Here is a 23084-nt window from a genome sequence, read left to right on the forward strand (position 1 = left end):
ACTCTCCAAAGCCTGACATAACTTTTGGTCCGTCACTGGAAAGTTCTCCGTTAATTCTCCGTTTCTCAGTTGTGTGATCAGAACCATAGACAATCACACAGGAGGTAAAAGAGACAAAGGCAACCATTTGAATTGCTGTTCCAAGGTTGTTGATAAAAAGAAGAAGTCAGTCTTCTCATATACACTACGTGACCAAAAGTATGTAGACACATTTCTGTATGGACCTCGCTTTGTGCACGGGGGCACTGTCATGCTGAAACAGGAAAGGGCCTTCCCCAAACTGTTGCCACAAAGTTGGAAGTACAAAATCGTCTACAATGTCATTGTAGGATGTAGCGTTAAGATTTCCCCTCACTGAAACGAAGGGGCCTAGCTCAAACACCGAAAAACAGCCCCAGACCATTATTCCTCCTACACCATAGTTTACACCAAACTTTACACTTGGAACTATGCATTGGGGCAGGTACTGTAGTGTCATAACTGAAGGATCATGTTACAGGGTAGTCCGCTCTACAGCGAGCGGGAAGTCAACTGTTTTATAGTCGGTCATAGAATACGCTGCCCCTATGCTCTGTAGTGTAACTGTGGAACACAGAGAGGCCCTTGGACATCAAAAGTTTGAATAATTAAACAATGTATCTACTTTTGAGAATGTGGGAATTGTCCGTGGATACTTAAGGGACAGTCATGACGAGTGTGTTTCATTTGGTGATCTCATGAAGGACAGGAAACACTGTCCAAACAAATTATCTCTTAATATCACATTACATCTTTTCACAAATAACGCAGCGGACATAAATACCCCTAGAAACTTTTCCTATTCATGAAAATCGCAAATGAAATGAAATAAATATATTCAAACACAAGCTTAGCCTTTTGTTAACAACACTGTCATCTCAGATTTTCAAAATATGCGTTACAGCCAACGCTAGACAAGCATTTGTGTAAGTGTATCATGGCATAATGCTATGCTAGGCTCTGCTGGCAGCAGGCAACATTTTCACGAAATAAGAAAAGCAACCAAATTAAATCTTTTACCTTTGAAGAACTTCAGATGCTTTCACTCAGGAGACTCGCAGTTAGATAGCAAATGTTCCTTTTTTCCCAAAATATTATTTTTGTAGGCGAAATAGCTCCCGTTTCTTCATCATGCTTGGCTGAGAAATCGACCAGAAAATGCTGCAACTATAACACCAAACTTTTTTCAAAATTTGCTCCATAATATCGACAGAAACACGGCAAACGCTGTTTAGGTGTTTTTAACATATATATATTCGATAATATATCCGTTGAGGCAATTGGTTTCTCATAAGAAGCGATTGGAAAAATGGCTACCTCAGTATTTTACGCGAGATTTTCTGTGGGAGACACCATGTGACCACATGCTATATATGGTCCCTTACGGCCATTCTTCAATGGAAATGCCTAAAAAGACGTCACAATGCTGTAGACACATTGGGGAATACGTGGAATACGCAAGCTCATTCGTAGCTCATTCACAGCCATATAAGGAGTCATTGGCATGAGGAGGTTTAAAAAAATGCGGCACTTCCTGGTGGATTTTTATCTGGTTTTCGCCTGTAACATCAGTTCTGTTGCACTCACAGACAATATCTTTGCAGTTTTGGAAACGTGTTTTCTTTCCAAAGCTGTCAATTATATGCATAGTAGAGAATCTTTTCGTGACAAAATATCTTGTTTAAAACGGGAACGTTTTTCATCCCAAAAATTTAATAGCGCCCCCTAATGCATAACTGTTTTTAAGAAGTTTTAAGGAAAAAGAAGTGAAAAGTAACAAATAATTAAAGAGCAGCAGTAAAATAGTAATAGTGAGGCTATAGTTAGTCAAGGTAATTGAGGAAATATGTACAAGTAGGTAGAGTTAAAGTGACTATGCATAGATAATAAACAGAGTAGCAGCAGCATAAAAGAGGAATCTGGGTAGCCCTTTGATTAGCTGTTTAGAAGTCTAATTGCTTGGGGGTAGAAGCTTTTAAGAAGCCTTTTAGACCTAGACTTAGCGCTCTGGTACCGCTTGCCATTCGGTAGCGGAGAGAACAGTCCATGACTAGGGTGGCTGGAATCTTGAACAATTTTAGGCATTCATCTGACACCGCCTGGTGTAGAGGTCCTGGAAGGCAGGAAGCTTGTCCCCAGTGATGTACTGGGCCATATGCATTAGCGAGGCAATTGCCATACCACTGTGTGCGCTTTCAGTAGCCTGATTACGTCCAGACTGAGGTGAAATCCGAACACAATGCATCCCTGACCACGTCCTAAAGTGGTCAGCCAGCTTTGAACACAATCAGACCACAAAGCGACTTTTGTGCATCTAGACCCGTCTTTTTAATGCGATCTTCGTATTCTGATAGCAGAAGTCGCTTGTAAGTGTCAAGTGTAGACACAACCTCTGTCTCTCTCTATTTCTCTTTGATTAACATTGTGTTACACATCTGTTCTGTGGAGGCATGAAAATGTACTTTACCCTCAGTTATGGCTCATGTAGATCTTTCCACACTTACGGGTTATGGGCCAAATCCTAACTTGATTTTGCCACATGTGTTGCAACTAGAAACAGATACGCTTTGGCGTTCATATACATATTTGTCAATGTTTTGCAACTTAAAAAAATCTACAAAATATTCTCTTTCACCCCTGTGTTCTTCTTGAGATACATACACATCTCAGACTTTTGTGGGAAAACATGGATTGATTTACTTCTTGTTGTACGCACCCAAATGTGAACCCTTCGTGTGGAATAGTCCATTTGGTCTGTTATGCCCTCATGAAGCTAGGGTAGAAGTAGATGGAATACATGCTTTCCTATTGCCACGTTTCAACTGCCATTCTCTATCTCATTCTCGGTCTCATTCTCTTTCTCTTCCCCTTTCTCTCCCTCCTGGTCTCAGCAGCCATTGGCTTTGATAGTGCCTATGGCTGCAGTTTGCTAGGGCAGGCATACAGCAGACAGCAGATAGCAGATTGCAGTAGGCCTGGTTAGCAGATCACTAACTGCTCTCTAATTCCAGAGCTGCTAACTGTAACAAGAGATGGTGACCGCTTAATGAATTTCACTGTGCCTCCTTCCCCCCCAAAATCAAACCTGAGCTCCGCACATCCACAGAGTCAAAGGGAAGGTGGGAAGTCGACTGTGAGAGACACAGTTAGAGCTATATTTAATCACAGGGCAATTACCTACTGTGAGAAAAGCATGGTTGTTTGCTGTTTTATGGTATTGTGATCTTTCTTTCCTCATTACTTATAATGATGTAGTGAAAAAATACTCACCTGTTCTATTTGGTTCTTTCCGCCAACTGATCACAAGTTTACAAGTCATTCTCAAAGCCCTAAACAAAGCAAAAACAAGTTTGACAAATGATTGTGCTAATATAAATGAGATGTTTTCACGGTTCTATTGCAGCAGGCTCTGCAGGAGATGCTTAAGCGTGGTAGTTCCTTGCTGTACATTCTGCTGGATCCAGTTACATAGGTTCAAATTGTGCACTTAAAATGTCTCCTGCAACTAGCACCCTGTTTCCATTACTGTGAATGCGAAGCCATGTCCGTGTGAGTACCAGAGCACAAGGTGAGGCCATCTTGCTGCTTCATACGGTGAGTGCGGTTAAGAAGTATGTATAATGAACACCATATTGTGTGTGTGTGTTGTCGACATGTCATTGGGAGCAATTTCCTAAAGGAATGTCATAAAATTTCAACAGGTATCAATTTGCATTTCAGAATGCACATTTTTTTCCACACAAAATGTAATAGCATTGATGTGTCCCCTCTTTGTTCCCTAATTTGCAACTAGTCATTGGGTAATGTTGGACGGTGGTTTGGGGTTAGTGTGCTACCTGCCTGTTAGCCCTTAAACCCCACCTCTCCGCCTTTCATGCCCATTCATTCAATCACTGTTGGAGTGTAAGATGAAACCAACCTTAATCGTTTAAAAGCCCAATGAAGACATTTTTATATCAATATCAAATCATTTCTAGGTAACAATCAAGTCCATTACTGTAACAGATTTACATTAAAACCTATATCTCAAGCAATAATTTTGTTATGACTGTCTGGGAGTGGGGAGTGGGGGGCATCCGAGCGCTTCGGTCTGCAGGTAGTATAACTTTTCATTACATTTCATTATAGTACAACGGTTTGATTTGTCTAATCTTAGCAATTTCTTCTTAGCTAGCTACATAGCCGTCTTTGTATCAAAGATAATTGCGTAATTATCGTATTTCGTCGTCCTAACGTAGTCTACACTGCTATCTGCCCAGCAGCTAGCCAGCTAGCCAGCTAGCTAACGTCCACCGTCTTCCGAATAGCAGCACTGTAAAAACTATTACACTCAACTGAACGACTTGATTAGTGTAGTGTTAGCTAGCTACATAGTTGTCTTTGCTGTCTTCGTATCCAAGATAATTGTGTAGTTTAGAGTGTGTAGTCTTAGAGTGATTATCTTAATTTACCGAGGTTAGCTAGCCAGCTATTTGTCATCCTTAACGTAGGAGACACAGCTAGCTAGCCAACAGCTAGCCAACGTCTACCGAATAGAACTTCCTCACTCAACAACCCGGTCGCATTCGCTCCACAGGTAGTATCACATTTTCATTTCATTTCATTACAGTACAACGGTTTGATTTGTTTGATCGTAGCTAGCTACATAGCTAGCTACATAGCCGTCTTTGTATCAAAGATAATTGTGTAGTCTAGAGCGATTTTCTAGGTTAGCTAGCCAGCTATTGTCGTTCTTTTAACGCAACGTAACGTAATCAACACTGCTAGCTAGCCAGCTAGCCCCCGAATAGCACCACTGTAGAAACTATCACACTCAACGGAACGACTTGATTAGTGTAGTGCCAACAACGCAGCCACTGCCAGCTAGCCTACAAAGTCAACAACGCAGCCACTGCCAGCTAGCCTACTTCAGCAGTACTGTATCATTTTAATCATTTTAGTCAATAAGATTCTTGCTACGTAAGCTTAACTTTCTGAACATTCGAGACGTGTAGTCCACTTGTCATTCCAATCTCCTTTGCATTAGCGTAGCCTCTTCTGTAGCCTGTCAACTATGTGTCTGTCTATCCCTGTTCTCTCCTCTCTGCACAGACCATACAAACGCTCCACACCGCTCCAGACCTCTTTCTCCCCTCTCTCTCCAGATGAAATCTCGCGTCTTGTGACGGCCGGCCGCCCAACAACCTGCCCGCTTGACCCTATCCCCTCCTCTCTTCTCCAGACCATTTCCGGAGACCTTCTCCCTTACCTCACCTCGCTCATCAACTCATCCCTGACCGCTGGCTACGTCCCTTCCGTCTTCAAGAGAGCGAGAGTTGCACCCCTTCTGAAAAAACCTACACTCGATCCCTCCGATGTCAACAACTACAGACCAGTATCCCTTCTTTCTTTTCTCTCCAAAACTCTTGAACGTGCCGTCCTTGGCCAGCTCTCCCGCTATCTCTCTCAGAATGACCTTCTTGATCCAAATCAGTCAGGTTTCAAGACTACTCATTCAACTGAGACTCTCTTCTCTGTATCACGGAGGCGCTCCGCACTGCTAAAGCTAACTCTCTCTCCTCTGCTCTCATCCTTCTAGACCTATCGGCTGCCTTCGATACTGTGAACCATCAGATCCTCCTCTCCACCCTCTCCGAGTTGGGCATCTCCGGCGCGGCCCACGTTTGGATTGCGTCCTACCTGAAAGGTCGCTCCTACCAGGTGGCGTGGCGAGAATCTGTCTCCTCACCACGCGCTCTCACCACTGGCGTCCCCCAGGGCTCTGTTCTAGGCCCTCTCCTATTCCTGCTATACACCAAGTCACTTGGCTCTGTCATAACCTCACATGGTCTCTCCTATCATTGCTATGCAGACGACACACAATTAATCTTCTCCTTTCCCCCTTCTGATGACCAGGTGGCGAATCGCATCTCTGCATGTCTGGCAGACATATCAGTGTGGATGACGGATCACCACCTCAAGCTGAACCTCGGCAAGACGGAGCTGCTCTTCCTCCCGGGGAAGGACTGCCCGTTCCATGATCTCGCCATCACGGTTGACAACTCCATTGTGTCCTCCTCCCAGAGCGCTAAGAACCTTGGCGTGATCCTGGACAACACCCTGTCGTTCTCAACTAACATCAAGGCGGTGGCCCGTTCCTGTAAGTTCATGCTCTACAACATCCGCAGAGTACGACCCTGCCTCACACAGGAAGCGGCGCAGGTCCTAATCCAGGCACTTGTCATCTCCCGTCTGGATTACTGCAACTCGCTGTTGGCTGGGCTCCCTGCCTGTGCCATTAAACCCCTACAACTCATCCAGAACGCCGCAGCCCGTCTGGTGTTCAACCTTCCCAAGTTCTCTCACGTCACCCCGCTCCTCCGCTCTCTCCACTGGCTTCCAGTTGAAGCTCGCATCCGCTACAAGACCATGGTGCTTGCCTACGGAGCTGTGAGGGGAACGGCACCTCAGTACCTCCAGGCTCTGATCAGGCCCTACACCCAAACAAGGGCACTGCGTTCATCCACCTCTGGCCTGCTCGCCTCCCTACCACTGAGGAAGTACAGTTCCCGCGCAGCCCAGTCAAAACTGTTCGCTGCTCTGGCCCCCCAATGGTGGAACAAACTCCCTCACGACGCCAGGACAGCGGAGTCAATCACCACCTTCCGGAGACACCTGAAACCCCACCTCTTTAAGGAATACCTAGGATAGGATAAAGTAATCCTTCTCACCCCCCTTAAAAGATTTAGATGCACTATTGTAAAGTGGCTGTTCCACTAGATGTCATAAGGTGAACGCACCAATTTGTAAGTCGCTCTGGATAAGAGCGTCTGCTAAATGACTTAAATGTAAATGTAAAATACCTGAAACCCCACCTCTTTCAGGAATACCTAGGATAGGATAAAGTAATCCTTCTCACCTCCCCCCCCCTTACTAGATTTAGATGCACTATTGTAACGTGGCTGTTCCACTGGATGTCTTAAGGTGAACGCACCAATTTGTAAGTCGCTCTGGATAAGAGCGTCTGCTAAATGACTTAAATGTAAATGGGAGGGGACAACTGAAAGTCAGCTGTTATAGGCCGAGAGGTTTGGAACTCTCTTTGTTATTAGTCTATTAACCAATTTACCAATTTATTAACCAATGTTCATTTCATCAGCTGTTGTACAATATGATATAAACCACAGGATTTTTTTGGGACTGCACTGGGCCTTTAAGTAATTGTGCCAGTGTGTTTTGACTTCCACAGACATTACACAGGGCCTATCCTCAGGGCATACAGTCCATAACTTCAGATAGACACAGTGAGTCAGGGACATGTAACTATTTCAAAACAGATGTTGCTCATAGCCATGTATGGAAGTAACACTTAACAAGATCAGAGGTAAATGCTAATGTGCCTTCCATTTGGAAAATCACTCAGAAAAATCACACAGAAAATATAAACAAAAATATGTTTAAGATTTTCAGCATCAGCCATTGTGGCACAAGTGGCATCAATGCCATGGTATTGTTTGAAAAACAGAATTTTACTGGTGTGTGTATACAATGAAAGTGCTTTTTAGCATTGGTCAACACAACGGTAATAGAAACTCAGTGTAAGTTTTTCCCCATCGTCCTTCATACTGTCACAGTCCACTGGAAGGAACTAAATAATAACATTTCACAGTTTCAGTGTGTGACACGGAGCTGTAGCACTGTCGCATGATATCTCTGATAGTGAGCAGAGGTGTGCGTGTGCTTGTGTGTTTGAGTGGTTTTAAACTCTGTCAGCTAGCCACAGGAAGTTAGCTTTCAGGACTGATTTAGAAAATATTATGAACTTGGTGGTTTGAGCCCTGAATGCTGATTGGCTGACAGCCATGGTATATCAGACCGTGTACTATGAGTATGAAAAATCTTTTATTTTTCACTGCTCTAATTACATTGGTAACCAGTTTATAATAGCAATAAGACACCTCTGGGGTTTGTGGTGTATAGAGAATATACCATGGCTAAGGGCTGTGTCCAGGCACTCCGCAATGCGTTGTGCCTAAGAACAGCACTTAGCTGTGGTATATAGGCCATATGCCGCACCCCCTCGTGCCTAATTGCTAAAATATGACACATCCTACTCCTGACATGCTGTGGTAAGAAGTGAAACAGTGATAGACACATTGTGGGGTATGAAAGTGTGTATGAATCACAACCATGTTTTTAAGAGTGGAAAGATGACTATTCTGCTGTAAGAATAACTAAGTACATATTTGTATCTTTAATCCGCTAAGGTTAATCAACATGTTTCCTATATCAGCAAATCTGATCCTGTCACTTTTGGATAGTTGTGCAGTGATCGCAACTATGAAAGGGGAGGAAGACAGAAAAATGTTGTATCACCATGCTATACTATTTATGATAGCCCATCACCAACAGGTAGCAATGACATTTCCAAATGTTAACCCCTTACACTCGTGGGAATTGGCCTATTTGGATAGGGCTAAATTGATATGGTTCTTACACTTTTTCCATATTTCTTCTGTATGTATAACCAATGGTAGCAATTTAAAGGGGACATTATTATTAGACGAAAGGTGAGGACACAACAGTTCAGCTGACATGAGTGAATCCTAACATTACACTGTTGATTTTATGTGCATTTTACATTTACTGAACTATTTGCTGCATTTGCTGATAAGAACATCTGAAAACACCCTGGAAACATTCAGTAACATGAAGAATATTCTTGAAACATTTTGGGTAGGTGCAACGTAAGACATATAAATGACAAGGGTTTGAGTGAGAGGTCTAACTGGTGTTTCCAAGTGGCCACACACCTCTCCAAAGTGTGCACAGTTTCCTAAGTAACTTCAATGCACTTTTATGACTCATAGAAAAGTCAACTATGAAGTACTTTTTGAGCTCTCCTAGCTGTGCAGTTGAGGAACTAGAGCAAACACACTTGCAGTTGTTTTCTTTGGAACACACCCCTGCCTCCTGCCTTTACACAATGACTGTTGTTTATGCAATCCAAATACGATCAATTATAAATAGCAATCTAGGTCAGGTGGGCATCATTTGAAAGCCTGTTCAACATGACCAGCTAAACTATAAAATTACAAGACTATTTAGAGAAGTACATCGTCATTTCGGTGCACATAGAATGTTGTTATGAGTTCATTCAGATGTGTGGTCAGCTGCAAATTTTCTTCACAATAGAACAAACAATACTCATTCTGTTCAGGACAACCCAGGGTATAATGCCATGTAATCTTGTAACTGTATGTCAATCATAGTGAACATAAACATTGACTCTGTATATGACAAATTTAATAATATGGAAGTGCATATTTGGACTCATGGTGTTTGACTTGCCTGTGTGACATCATGTAAGTGGTATTTATTGTAATACTCAGTGTTTTATCTTTCAAAATACATCAAGTGCTCATAATTTACAGCATTTCCGTCAGTCAGACAACAAAAAATTGGCAGAAGTTGCCCAATTAAAGGAGGGATGGGGGTAACTTCTTGTCGCGCGCGGTGCTCAAGTTCAGAACGGCTGCAGTCAAAACACAAAACCCATACATACCCATACATGAAGCGGAGACCCTGAGCTCTGACGTTCATTTATAGCCTGTTACTGTACAGCCACTGTGTTCCAATTTAGGTGCTTATCAGTGCCCAAATCTTCCATTTTCAATCCATTTACGAGTACGAGTGTAAAGGGCTCCAAGAGATGTATTACCAATGAATTATTCCAAAACCCGCAAGCACATTATTACATACTCCATCACACTATCAAGTAGATCGATATCATTATGAGGAGAAATACTGTACAATGCCTTCTCTGTGTGTGTCTCAAGAACTAATGTAATCTGGCAGTATGTCCCGAAGTACAAGTTGACGGAAGAGGATTCATGGAGATTGTATTGTGCACTGATTTATTCTTTATAGTGTTTTATTGTTGTGAGGTGAGGATAAGGTTTATAATTAGGGCTATAGTCCCGTTGACTCCAGCTTGGACAAATATTGACAACCCAATGGCTCTAATCCACAACTACACTTTCCTGAGTCTCGTCATCATTTCTTTTTCCTGTCTGAGTATTCCTTCCCGGAAAAAATCTGTAGTCATTTTACAGCACCTGAAAGATTGAAACCTCTTTTGTGTTCAGTCTCGGTGAAATGGCTGCTGAGTGCCAGTGAAGGATGACTTTCAGCAAGATGGGGGATTTCCAGCAACTTGAGGTAAAATGGATACTGAGACAGAGCAGGCCTACCAATGGGCCTGGGAGTCAGGCCATGCCTCAGAACACATCCATCTGATGAAAAGAAGGAAAATTATAGGTTCCGTTTTATTATACATACCTGTTTCAGCTTTATCAGGGATTTATCAGGCAAATATTTCCCAGACATTGTGTGCTCACATTGAGCATCTCCAATCCAAAATTAAATTTAGAATCGGCTTCCTATTACGCAACAAAGCTTCCTTCACTCATGCCGCCAAACATACCCTTGTAAAACTGATAATCCTACAGATCCTTGAGTTAGGCGATATCATTTAAAAAATAGCCCCCAACACTCTACTCAGCAAACTGGATGTAGTCTATCACAGTGCCATCTGTTTTATCACCAAAGCCCATATACTACCCACCACTACAACCTGTATGCTCTCGTTGGCTGGCCCTCACTACTTATCCATCGCCAAACCCACTAGCTTCAGGTCATTTATAAGTCTTTGCTAGGTAAAGCCCTGCCTTATCTCAGCTCACTGGTCACCATAGCAACACCCACCCGTAGCACGCGCTCCAGCAGATATATTTCACTGGTCATCCCCAAAGCCAACACTTCCTTTGTCCGCCTTTCCTTCCAGTTCTCTGCTGCCAATGACTGGAACGAATTGCAAACATCTCTGAAACTGGAGTCTAAAATCTCCCTCTCTAACTTTAAGCATCAGCTGTCTGAGCAGCTTACCGATCACTGTACCTGTACACAGCCAATCTGTAAATAGCACACCCGACTACCTCATCTCCATATTATTACTTACCCTCTTGCTCTTTGCACCCCAGTATCTCTACTTGCACATCATCATCTGCACATCCAACACTCCAGTATTAATGCTAAATTGTAATTATTTTTGTATCTAGGGCCTATTTATTGCTTACCTCCCAACTCTTCTACATTTGCACACACTGTACTTGGATTTTTATATTTTTATTTTGTGTTATTAACTGTACATTTGTTTGTGTAACTCTGTTGTTGTTTTTGTCGTACTGCTTTGCTTTATCTTGGCCAGGTCGCAGTTGTAAATGAGAACTTGTTCTCAACTGGCCTACCTGGTTACCTGAAGTGAAATGTATTCAAAATGAAATATAGTTTCTAGTAATTACTTTAAAGAGTTCAACACATATGGTAACTACCAGATACACATGACATATTACCACAAAACCAACATGGTTACAGTTGTATACATATTTTGTGAAAGAAGAGTATCTACATTGGTGTATTCATAGAATAAGGAATTGGAGTGCTCCACTCAAAGTTTATAGTTATTAAACATATTTGGGCTTTGGGTGCCGAGTTTGAAAGGCAAAAGATAACAAAGGAAAAGGCCACAGAGAGTACCATAGGTCCAAAGGTCACATTGTGATCCAGCATCTATTAGAAGACAGGAGGTTAAACAGTCTACATTGGTGTATTGACACAGAGAGGACCAAAGGTCACATGGTGATCCAGCATCAATTAGAAGACCGGAGGTTAAAGGGTAAATTTGGATTGTTTGCTCATATTCAATATTGTATCCAGAGAGGAATTTAACTGAAAATTATAAGAACAGTGCAGCCCACACATCTAGGCGTTATTGTATTCATATCTAGGTCTTGGCGGAGAAACTGGAAAAACAGAACATCCAGCCAACATACCAAAAAGTTTGATATATTTTATATATTTCAGCACGTATTGCTCAGTAGAGCCAGTTTCTCTCACAAAGACAATATATGTGCTTGTTTTCTTTCTTCTAAAGACTTTATCTATGATTGATATGGGTCTCTAAGTGGTAGCAGACTCTAAGATGTTGGGAAAAGACATATATTTGAGTCTGGACATTTTCCTCATCTTCCCTGTGATTTATGACACTGAAAAGCTGTATGGTGTCTTGATGCGGGATTCAAATGAACGTCAGACTTAGTAAAGGAATAAAATCTTTCCCTTCCCTCCTCCTATAATTTTCCATGAATTGTCAGTGAGAGCTGGATGCTAAGCAGCACTGGAAATGCTGGAAATGCATGTATTTTTTCCTGGCTCCGAGGCTGTCCAGCAGATATTAGCCGTGTAGAAAATGTGCTGAATATTATGGGCCTCCATCACACGGGCCAAGAAAGACAGTTGGACAGTTGGTCCAAAACTGAGTTGGTCCAAAACCTAGTGCTCCTTGCTAACTCTATAGTAAACGGCAAACCTCTGGCCCAGTGAGGCAGCCAGGTTGTCTAGCTTGCTGAATCACAGCTTTAATTAAATGTGACAGGAGACTGTGGGGTCAGCTCTGATCCCAGGGCCAGACTTGAGCAGGCTCACCACAGTTCTGTCTCTCCTCTCCCTCATTAGAACAAACTGATTGCTTCACCGGTGCAGGAAGAGACTGCTGCTTCAATTTGCACCTTTATAAAAACCAGGCGATACTCAGTCCCAGGCTCCTCTCTAAAAAATAAACAATGGCAATTGTTTGAATGGCGTGTGTGTGCATGCATGCATGAGTGTGTGTTTGTGTGTGAGTGTGAAATCCGAGACTTAGAATATCAAAGACAATCAGCACTTGAGAAAAGATAGCTACAATATAAAGATATTTATGAACATATAAATGGGATTATGTTTAAGTTATCCACAGCCATAGAGAATAAAACGGAGCCAGGCATGCATCATTAAAATGCTAACATTTGGTTCAGAACCTTCACGTACTGTTCAAATGAGCCCTAAAATGTGCTTGACTTGTATTTTTAGCCATAATGAAGCTACCAATGGTGTAAAACGATGTGGGACTTGGGCTAATGAACCAATGCAGGGAAGACAATCAAATGGAATGTGTAGCAACTCATTAGCCCTCCCATTCATTATTAGGCTTTTCCTTTCATTCAGACGTTATGCTCTTTGAATTTCTGTATTAGTCGAAACAAACTCTGTACTGTTGTCGTCCAGATTCATCAAACCACAAGTATCAACCACATCAGTGGTGGGTGGATTCCCCTGAGGAGCAAAGGGTGAGTGGGATGTAACTCATATGATTGACAACATTTTAAAAAAGGTTCTCACAGCTTATCTTGGGAACATAATTCAAGAACATACTATAATTCATACAATTTAAAAAACGGATTAATCTGAAAAATAACATTAGATTTCCTCCCTATTTGCCTGATTTGCTGGCCCTGCCGTACTGCTGACACCAAGCGAGAGGGACGTGTCAGCAGTATGGTAGGACCAGCAACAAAAAAAGATGAAAAAGCTTAGTGATATGGCTTTGGCCATGGCTTTGGCAGAACTGTCATGGAGCGGGCTATTGTTCTAACTGTTATTGTGTGTGTGTGTGTGTGTGTGTGTGTGTGCGTGTGTGTGTGTGTGTGTGTGTGTGTGTGTGTGTGTGTGTGTGTGTGAGAGATATGCAAAGTGATATGGCTGTGGCTGGTAGCTTTGGCAGGCGCCTATCATAGAGGGGCCAGCACATCCAGCGACATTAATCAAATGTGAAGGTGTCTATGGGCCAGATAAAACAGAGTTAAATGCAGCCATTACATGATAAACACCAGAACAGGTCTTTCGATTCACTAGAACAACTTTCAGTATTATTTATTTTGTCAGTACAGAGTATGCTATTGCTCTATACACAAACATATGAATTCCGCTGAGTACCTGACTACGTATCTTGGCATAGCAAGCTTAGGGCAGGTGCACATTGGAGGTGTACATTTCCACATGGTCATAGTTGGATCTGTATATCAGAGGAAGCTGGTGGGAGGAGTTATAGGAGGATAGGCTCATTATAATGGCTGGAATGGCATCAATGGAACGGTACCAAACACATCAAACACATGGAAACAACGTGTTTGACTTCGTTACACTGATTAGAGCCATTACATTGAGCCCGTCCTCTTATAGCTCCTCTGACCAGCCCCCTCTGTTGAACATGTATCTCAGCTGCATCTCTGTATTACACATGCTTTAGGGAGATGGGTTTAGACAGCTGTCTCATGCTCATTGTCCTTCGTTAACAGGTCTAATTTGTTTAATCGCTTTGTCTTCCAGCCTCTTCCGCCTGTTGGGTTGAAAGAATCATGTCGCTGGTGTCCATATTTGTGCCATCTGTGCAAAAAAAAGCTGGGTGGATGTGGGTAGCACAACACACACACACACACACACACACACACACACACACACACACACACACACACACACACACACACACACACACACACACACACACACACACACACACACACACACTCACACACACACACACACACATCATGTGAGGCCGGCCTGTCTCAGCCAATCTTATTCCAGCTGAGCACCAAGGCACAATGAAAGAGATTATGCCATTTTAAGCTGGAGTAAATACCAGACTCCCTCATCAAGCTCAAGCCATGGCTAGAGAACAAGACAATATAAATAGTACAGAAACAAAGATTAAAATGCAAACAGAATCTAAGGAGAGAGACACTGAGAGACGCTTTTCTAGCGAGCACAACAGTAAAGGATGAGGCCAAGTGCCTCTGGGATCATTTAAAGTTATAGGTCAGTATTGGTCGACATATTTGAATTTAACCACAGGTGATACAATAAAACAAGTGAAATGAAAGACCCCATGTTAGCTGGATGATTAGAATAGGCTGCCTTGTCAACAGTATGTAAGTTGATGCGTTTCGCGTTTTGCAGACCATTTCCATTTATTACCCTGTATTTGCTTCCAAACGCGATAAGAATAAAGCATCCAACGGTGCATTCACACAGGGTGAGGATAAAGAATTTAGCAATGCAAAAGAGTGACGATTGCATTTACCCAATGAGGTTATGTTCATGCAGAACATGTGGTTGTGGTAAGGCTGTTCCTTCCTGGAAGAAATACTGGTGGTGGGGGGGTGAATGAATGATGAATCTCATGCTGTTCTTCTGTTAAGATGCAATGGTAGTTTGCCAAACCTCTCGGTGAGCCCATCACACACCAGGATAACGCAACACAACATCAACACACAGCATTACCCATACTCCAGGGAAAGAAAACACAATGCAACACCACATAATGATATCAAAACATAACTGCTGAATGTACAGTACCAGTCAAAAGTTTGGGCACACCTATTCATGCAACGGTTTTTCTTAATTTTTTACTATTTTCTACATTGTAGAAAATGATGAAATAACACATATGGAATCATGTAGTAACCAAAAAAGTGTTAATCAAATCAAAGTTGCGACCCTTTGCCTTGATGACAGTATTGCACACTCTTGCAATTCTGTCAACCAGCTTCTTGAGGTAGTCACCTGGAATGCATTTAAATTAAAAGGTGTTAAAAGTTAATTTGTGAAATTAATGTGTTTGAGCCAATCAGTTGTCTTGTGACAAGGTAGGGTTGGTATAAAAAAATAGCCCTGTTTGAGAAAAAGACCAAGTCCATTTTATGGCAAGCACAGGTCAAATAAGCAAGGATAAATTACAGTCTATCATTTCTTTAAGACATGAAGGTGAGTCAATGCAGAACATTAAGAACTTTTTAAGTTTCTTCAAGAGCTGTCGCAAAAACCATCAAGAGCCATGATGAAACTGGCTCTCATGAGGACCTCCACAGGAAAGGAAGACCCAGCGGTACCTCTGCTGCAGAGGATGAGTTAATTGGAGTTACCAGCCTCAGAAATCACAGCCCAAATAAATGCTTCACAGAGTTCAAGTAACAGACACATCTCAACATCAACTGTTCAGAGGAGAATGTTTGAATCAGACCTTCATGGTCGAATTGCTGTTAAGAAACCACTACTAAAGGACACCAACAAGAAGAAGAGACTTGCATGGGCCTAGAATTATGGGCTCCCAAGTTGTGCAGCAGTCTAAGGCACTGAATCTCAGTAAAAGGAGTGTCACTACAGTCCCTGGTTTGAATCACATCTGACCGTGATTAAGTGTCCCATAGGGCGGCGCACAATTGGAAAAGGAAAGGGGGATACCTAGTCAGTTGTCCAACTGAACGTATTCAACTGAAATGCATCTTCCGCATTTAACCCAACCCCTCTGAATCAGAGAGGTGTGGGGGGCTGCCTTAATTGACATCCACGCCCGGGGAACAGTGGGTTAATTGCCTTGCGCAGGGACAGAAACACAGAAGTTTACGTTGTCAGCTCAGGGATTCGATCTAGCAACCGTCCGGTTGGCCCAGCGTCGTCTGAGTTTGGCCGGTGTAAGCCGTCATTGTAAATAAGAATTTGTCCTTAAAATCTGTTTGGGATAGGGGACAGCATTTTCACGTTCGGATGAAAAGCGTGGCCAGAGTAAACTGCTTGCTACTCAGGCCCAGAAACTAATATATCTATAGCATTAGTAGATTTGGATAGACAACACTCTGACGTTTCTAAAACTGTTTGAATGATGTCTGTGAGTATAAGAAAACTCATATGGCAGGCAAAAACCTGAGGAAAAGCCAGCCAGGAAGTGTGAAATCTGAGGTTTGTAGTTTTTCAACTCCCTGCCTATCGAATATACAGTGTCTATGGGGACATATTGCACTTCCTAAGGCTTCCACTAGATGTCAACAGTCTTTAGAACGTTGTTTCAGGCTGCGACTGTGAAGTGGGGGCAAATGAGAGCTGTTTCAACCAGAGGTCTGGCAGAAGGCCATGAGCTGATCCCACGCGCACCCGTGAGAGCGAAATGCGTTCCATTGCATTTCTAAAGACAAAGGAATTCTCCGGTTGGAACATTATTGAAGATTTATGTAAAAATATCCTTAAGATTTATTCTATACATCGTTTGACATGTTTCTACGAACTGTAATATAACTTTTTGAACATTTCGTCTGAACTTTCGCCTGGATTTGTCCGCGCCTCGTGAGTTTGGATTTGTTTATTAAATGCGCTAACAAAAGGAGGTATTTGGACATAAATGATGGACTTTATCGAACAAAACAAACATTTTTTTGTGGAACTGGGATCCCTGGGAGTGCATTCTGATGAAGATCATCAAAGGTAAGTGAATATTTATAACGCTATTTCTGACTTTAACTGACTCCACAACATTGCGGGTATCTTGTATGACTTGTTTTTGTGTCTGAGCGCCGTACTCAGATTATTGCATGTTTGCTTTCTCCGTAAAGCTTTTTGGAAATCTGACATAGCAGTTGCATAAAGGAGAAGTATATCTATAATTCTGTGCATAATACTTGTATCTTTTATCAAAGTTTATGATGAGTATTTCTGTAAATTGATGTGGCTGAACATTGCTGAACATAACGCTCCAATGTAAACTGAGATTGTTGGATATAAATATGAACTTTATCGAACAAAACATACATGTATTGTGTAACATGAAGTCCTATGAGTGCCATCTGATGAAGATCATCAACGGTTAGTGATTAATTTTATCTTTATTTCTGCTTTTTGTGACACCTCTCTTTGGCTGGAAAATGGCTGTATGTGTTTTTGTGACTAGGCTCTGACCTAACATAATCATATGGTGTGCTTTCGTCTTTTTGAAATCGGACACGATGAAGTTAAGCTTTAATTTGGCGTATTGCACTTGTGAATGTATGAAAGTTAAATATTTCAACAAAAAAATTTTGGAATTTCGCGCTCTGCCTTTTCAGCGGATGTTGTCGATGGGTTCCGCTAACAAGTTTTAACTGAATTGCCTAGTTAAATAAAGTATAAAGTAAAAAGAAAAAGAAACACGAGCAATGGACATTAGACTGGTGGAAATCTGTCCTTCGGTCTGATGCAGTTATTCCCAAACTGGGGAACGCCTACCACCAGGGGTTCATGCAATGGCGTCGGGGGTACGCCAAATAAAAATGTGATTCAGATTAAAATATATATATATATATGTGTATATATACATATATATATAGAGTGGGAGAAAAAAGTATTTAGTCAGCCACCAATTGTGCAAGTTCTCCCACTTAAAAAGTTGAGAGAGGCCTGTAATTTTCATCATAGGTACACTTCAACTATGACAGACAAAATGAGAAAAACAAATTCAGAAAATCACATTGGAGGATTTTTAATGAATTTATTTGCAAATTATGGTGGACAATAACTATTTGGTGACCTACAAACAAGCAAGATTTCTGGCTCTCACAGACCTGTAACTTCTTTTTTAAGAGGCTCCTCTGTCTTCCACTCGTTACCTGTATTAATGGCACCTGTTTGAACTTGTTATCAGTATAAAAGACACCTGTCCACAACCTCAAACAGTCACACTCCAAACTCCACTATGGCCAAGACCAAAGAGCTGTCAAAGGACACCAGAAACAAAATTGTAGACCTGCACCAGGCTGGGAAGACTGAATCTACAATAGGTAAGCAGCTTGGTTTGAATAAATCAACTGTGGGAGCAATTATTAGGAAATGGAAGACATACAAGACCACTGATAATCTCCCTCGATCACGCAAGATCTCACCCTGTGGGATCAAAATGATCACAAGAACGGTGAGCAAAAATCCCAGAACCACATGGGGGGACCTAGTGAATGACCAGCAGAGAGCTGGGACCAACGTAACAAAGCGTACCATCAGTAACACACTACGCCGCCAGGGACTCAAATCCTGCAGTGCCAGACGTGTCCCCCTGCTTAAGCCAGTACATGAAGTTTGCTAGAGAGCATTTGGATGATCCAGAAGACGATTGGGAGAATGTCATATAGTCAGATGAAACCAAAATATAACTTTTTGGTAAAAACTCAACTCGCCGTGTTTGGAGGACAAAGAATGCTGAGTTGCATCAAAATAATACCATACCTACTGTGAAGCATGGGGGTGGAAACATCATGCTTTGGGGCTGTTTTTCTGCAAAGGGACCGGGACGACTGATCCGTGTAAAGGAAAGAATGAATGGGGCCATGTATCGTGAGATTTTGAGTGAATACCTCCTTCCATCAGCAAGGGCATTGAAGATGAAACGTGGCTGGGGCTTTCAGCATGACAATGATCCCAAATACACCGCACGGGCAACAAAGGAGTGGCTTCGTAAGAAGCATTTCAAGGTCCTGGAGTGGCCTAGCCAGTCTCCAGATCTCAACCCCATAGACAATTTTTGGAGGGAGTTGAAAGTCTGTGTTGCCCAGCAACAGCCCCAAAACATCACTGCTCTAGAGGAGATCTGCATGGAGGAATGGGCCAAAATACCAGCAACAGTGTGTGAAAACCTTGTGAAGACTTACAGAAAACGTTTGACCTCTGTCATTGCCAACAAAGGGTATATAACAAACTATTGAGATAAAGTTTTGTTATTGACCAAATACTTATTTTCCACCATAATTTGCAAATAAATTCATTAAAAATCCTACAATGTGATTTTCAGGATTTGTTTTCTCATTTTGTCTGTCATCGTTGAAGTGTACCTATGATGAAAATTACAGGCCTCTCTCATCTTTTTAAGTGGGAGAACTTGCACAATTGGTGGCTGACTAAATACTTTTTTGCCCCACTATATATATAAAATCATTTAATTGACATTTTCAAACGGTATTTTCCAACCGGGCTATACATTTGGGTGACTTTTTTTCTCTCGCCTGGGTAGCCTCGCTTCACCGCCAAAAATAAAATTAAACGATCTAATGATCGCCAAAATAACAACACAATGTCAAATACAGGTAGCCTAGTCAAATAATTAACATTCAATCACATTAACCGTTACTCTCTCGTGGGAAACCTCTTGCATAGACATTTAGAAACAAAACATGACAATTAGAAAAATAAGCCACAAGAGTATTTTGAGCGAGAATATAGACGACTTTCGAGAAGTAAGACATGTATAAAAGCAACAGGTACCATCAATAAGAAGGGGCTAGAAGCGTCTTATATGTTGAGCTACCGAGTGGCTAGGACAGGCAAGCCTCGTACCATTGCAGAGGACTTCATTCTTCCTGCTGCCTTCGCATATGGCTGGGACAATGCTGGGGGAAAAGGCCCAAAAACAGACAATGCCATCATGGAACAACACTGTTTCAGAACACATCAGTGACATGGCAGGAGATGTTTCGAAACAATTAATGCTTCACATACAAGCCAGTGAATTATAAGTGTTAATGCTGGATGAGACAACAGACCCGGGCCTGGCACAGATCCTGATATATGTAACTGCTTCCAACTCACACTCTCAAACACATAGATCCCATGAACGCAGCTCACTCACCAGAGCCCAATCCTGAATTCTGATCACCTGTTCACACACCTGCATGTCATTATCACACACTATTTAGTTCAGTTCTTTGCACCCCATCATTGTGAGCTATTGTTTGTTTTGTAACGCACTTCTATTCAGAGCTCTGTTTTTCCCGTAATGATAGTTTAGGCCTGCCTCACTAATGATGCCTTTTGCCTTTTCCCTGTCTGTACTGTTGCCCTTTTGGACCCCCTGTGTATGACCTTCTTCCTGCCCCTGGACCCAGCTACCTGCCTCCTCTTGTGGTCCTTTACAAATGAACACCTGCTGCGCCCTGCTCTTCAAACCAGCTCTCTGTCTCCCATTGTGTTCATTACAGAATACCTCACCAAAAACGACAGATGGATTCAGCAGCGCTGCAGCTACGTCTAGCCTGACAGGAGGAACAAATCGATGAACTCTGCGACCTCCTTTGCCAGTCCATTATTGCTTCCTCGATATCAGGTGCCACAGCCTCCTCTCGTTCATCTCCACCCATATCCATGCCTAATAAATATGACGGCTCCCCAGGGAAATGTCAAGGATTTCTCATGCAATGTAACCTGTACATAGACCATCACGCCACTGACTTAATCAATTCAATTCAATGGCTCAGACACAAGAGGCATGTGGCAGGGTCTACAGTCAATCACGGACTACAAGAAGAAACCCAGCCCAGTCACGGACCAGGATGTCTTGCTCCCAGGCAGACTAAATAACTTTTTTGCCCGCTTTGAGGACAATACAGTGCCACTGACACGGCCTGCAACGAAAACATGTGGTCTCTCCTTCACTGCAGCCGAGGTGAGTAAGACATTTAAACGTGTTAACCCTCGCAAGGCTGCAGGCCCAGACGGCATCCCCAGCCGCGCCCTCAGAGCATGCGCAGACCAGCTGGCCGGTGTGTTTACGGACATATTCAATCAATCCCTATACCAGTCTGCTGTTCCCACATGCTTCAAGAGGGCCACCATTGTTCCTGTTCCCAAGAAAGCTAAGGTAACTGAGCTAAACGACTACCGCCCGTAGCACTCACTTCCGTCATCATGAAGTGCTTTGAGAGACTAGTCAAGGACCATATCACCTCCACCCTACCTGACACCCTAGACCCACTCCAATTTGCTTACCGCCCAAATAGGTCCACAGACGATGCAATCTCAACCACACTGCACACTGCCCTAACCCACCTGGACAAGAGGAATACCTATGTGAGAATGCTGTTCATCGACTACAGCTCGGCATTCAACACCATAGTACCCTCCAAGCTCGTCATCAAGCTCGAGACCCTGGGTCTCGACCCCGCCCTGTGCAACTGGGTACTGGACTTCCTGACGGGCCGCCCCCAGGTGGTGAGGGTAGGCAACAACATCTCCTCCCCGCTGATCCTCAACACGGGGGCCCCACAAGGGTGCGTTCTGAGCCCTCTCCTGTACTCCCTGTTCACCCACGACTGCGTGGCCATGCACGCCTCCAACTCAATCATCAAGTTTGCGGACTACACAACAGTGGTAGGCTTGATTACCAACAACGACGAGACGGCCTACAGGGAGGAGGTGAGGGCCCTCGGAGTGTGGTGTCAGGAAAATAACCTCACACTCAACGTCAACAAAACTAAGGAGATGTTTGTGGACTTCAGGAGGGAACACCCCCCTATCCACATCGATGGATCAGTAGTGGAGAGGGTAGCAAGTTTTAAGTTCCTCGGCATACACATCACAGACAAACTGAATTGGTCCACTCACACTGACAGCGTCGTGAAGAAGGCGCAGCAGCGCCTCTTCAACCTCAGGAGGCTGAAGAAATTCGGCTTGTCACCAAAAGCACTCACAAACTTCTACAGATGCACAATCGAGAGCATCCTGGCGGGCTGTATCACCGCCTGGTACGGCAACTGCTCCGCCCTCAACCGTAAGGCTCTCCAGAGGGTAGTGAGGTCTGCACAACGCATAACCGGGGGCAAACTACCTGCCCTCCAGGACACCTACACCACCCGATGTTACAGGAAGGCCATAAAGATCATCAAGGACATCAACCACCCGAACCACTGCCTGTTCACCCCGCTATCATCCAGAAGGCGAGGTCAGTACAGGTGCATCAAAGCTGGGACCGAGAGACTGAAAAACAGCTTCTATCTCAAGGCCATCAGACTGTTAAACAGCCACCACTAACATTGAGTGGCTGCTGCCAACACACTGTCATTGACACTGACCCAACTCCAGCCACTTTAATAATGGGAATTGATGGGAAATGATGTAAATATATCACTAGCCACTTTAAACAATGCTACCTTATATAATGTTACTTACCCTACATTATTCATCTCATATGCATATGAATATACTGTACTCGAGATCATCGACTGCATTCTTATGTCACTAGCCACTTTAACTATGCCACTTTGTTTACTTTGTCTACATACTCATCTCATATGTATATACTGTACTATACTATACCATCTACTGTATGCTGCTCTGTACCATCACTCATTCATATATCCTTATGTACATATTCCTTATCCCATTACACTGTGTATAAGACAGTAGTTTTGGAATTGTTAGTTAGATTACTTGTTGGTTATCACTGCATTGTCGGAACTAGAAGCACAAGCATTTCGCTACACTCGCATTAACATCTGCTAACCATGTGTATGTGACAAATAAAATTTGATTTGATTTGATGATTTGATTTGATCTCTGATAAAGACAGGGTGGACGCTATCTTG

This window comes from Oncorhynchus nerka, linkage group LG13 (genome assembly GCF_034236695.1).
Source record: "Oncorhynchus nerka isolate Pitt River linkage group LG13, Oner_Uvic_2.0, whole genome shotgun sequence".
Classification (NCBI taxonomy): Eukaryota; Metazoa; Chordata; class Actinopteri; order Salmoniformes; family Salmonidae; genus Oncorhynchus; species Oncorhynchus nerka.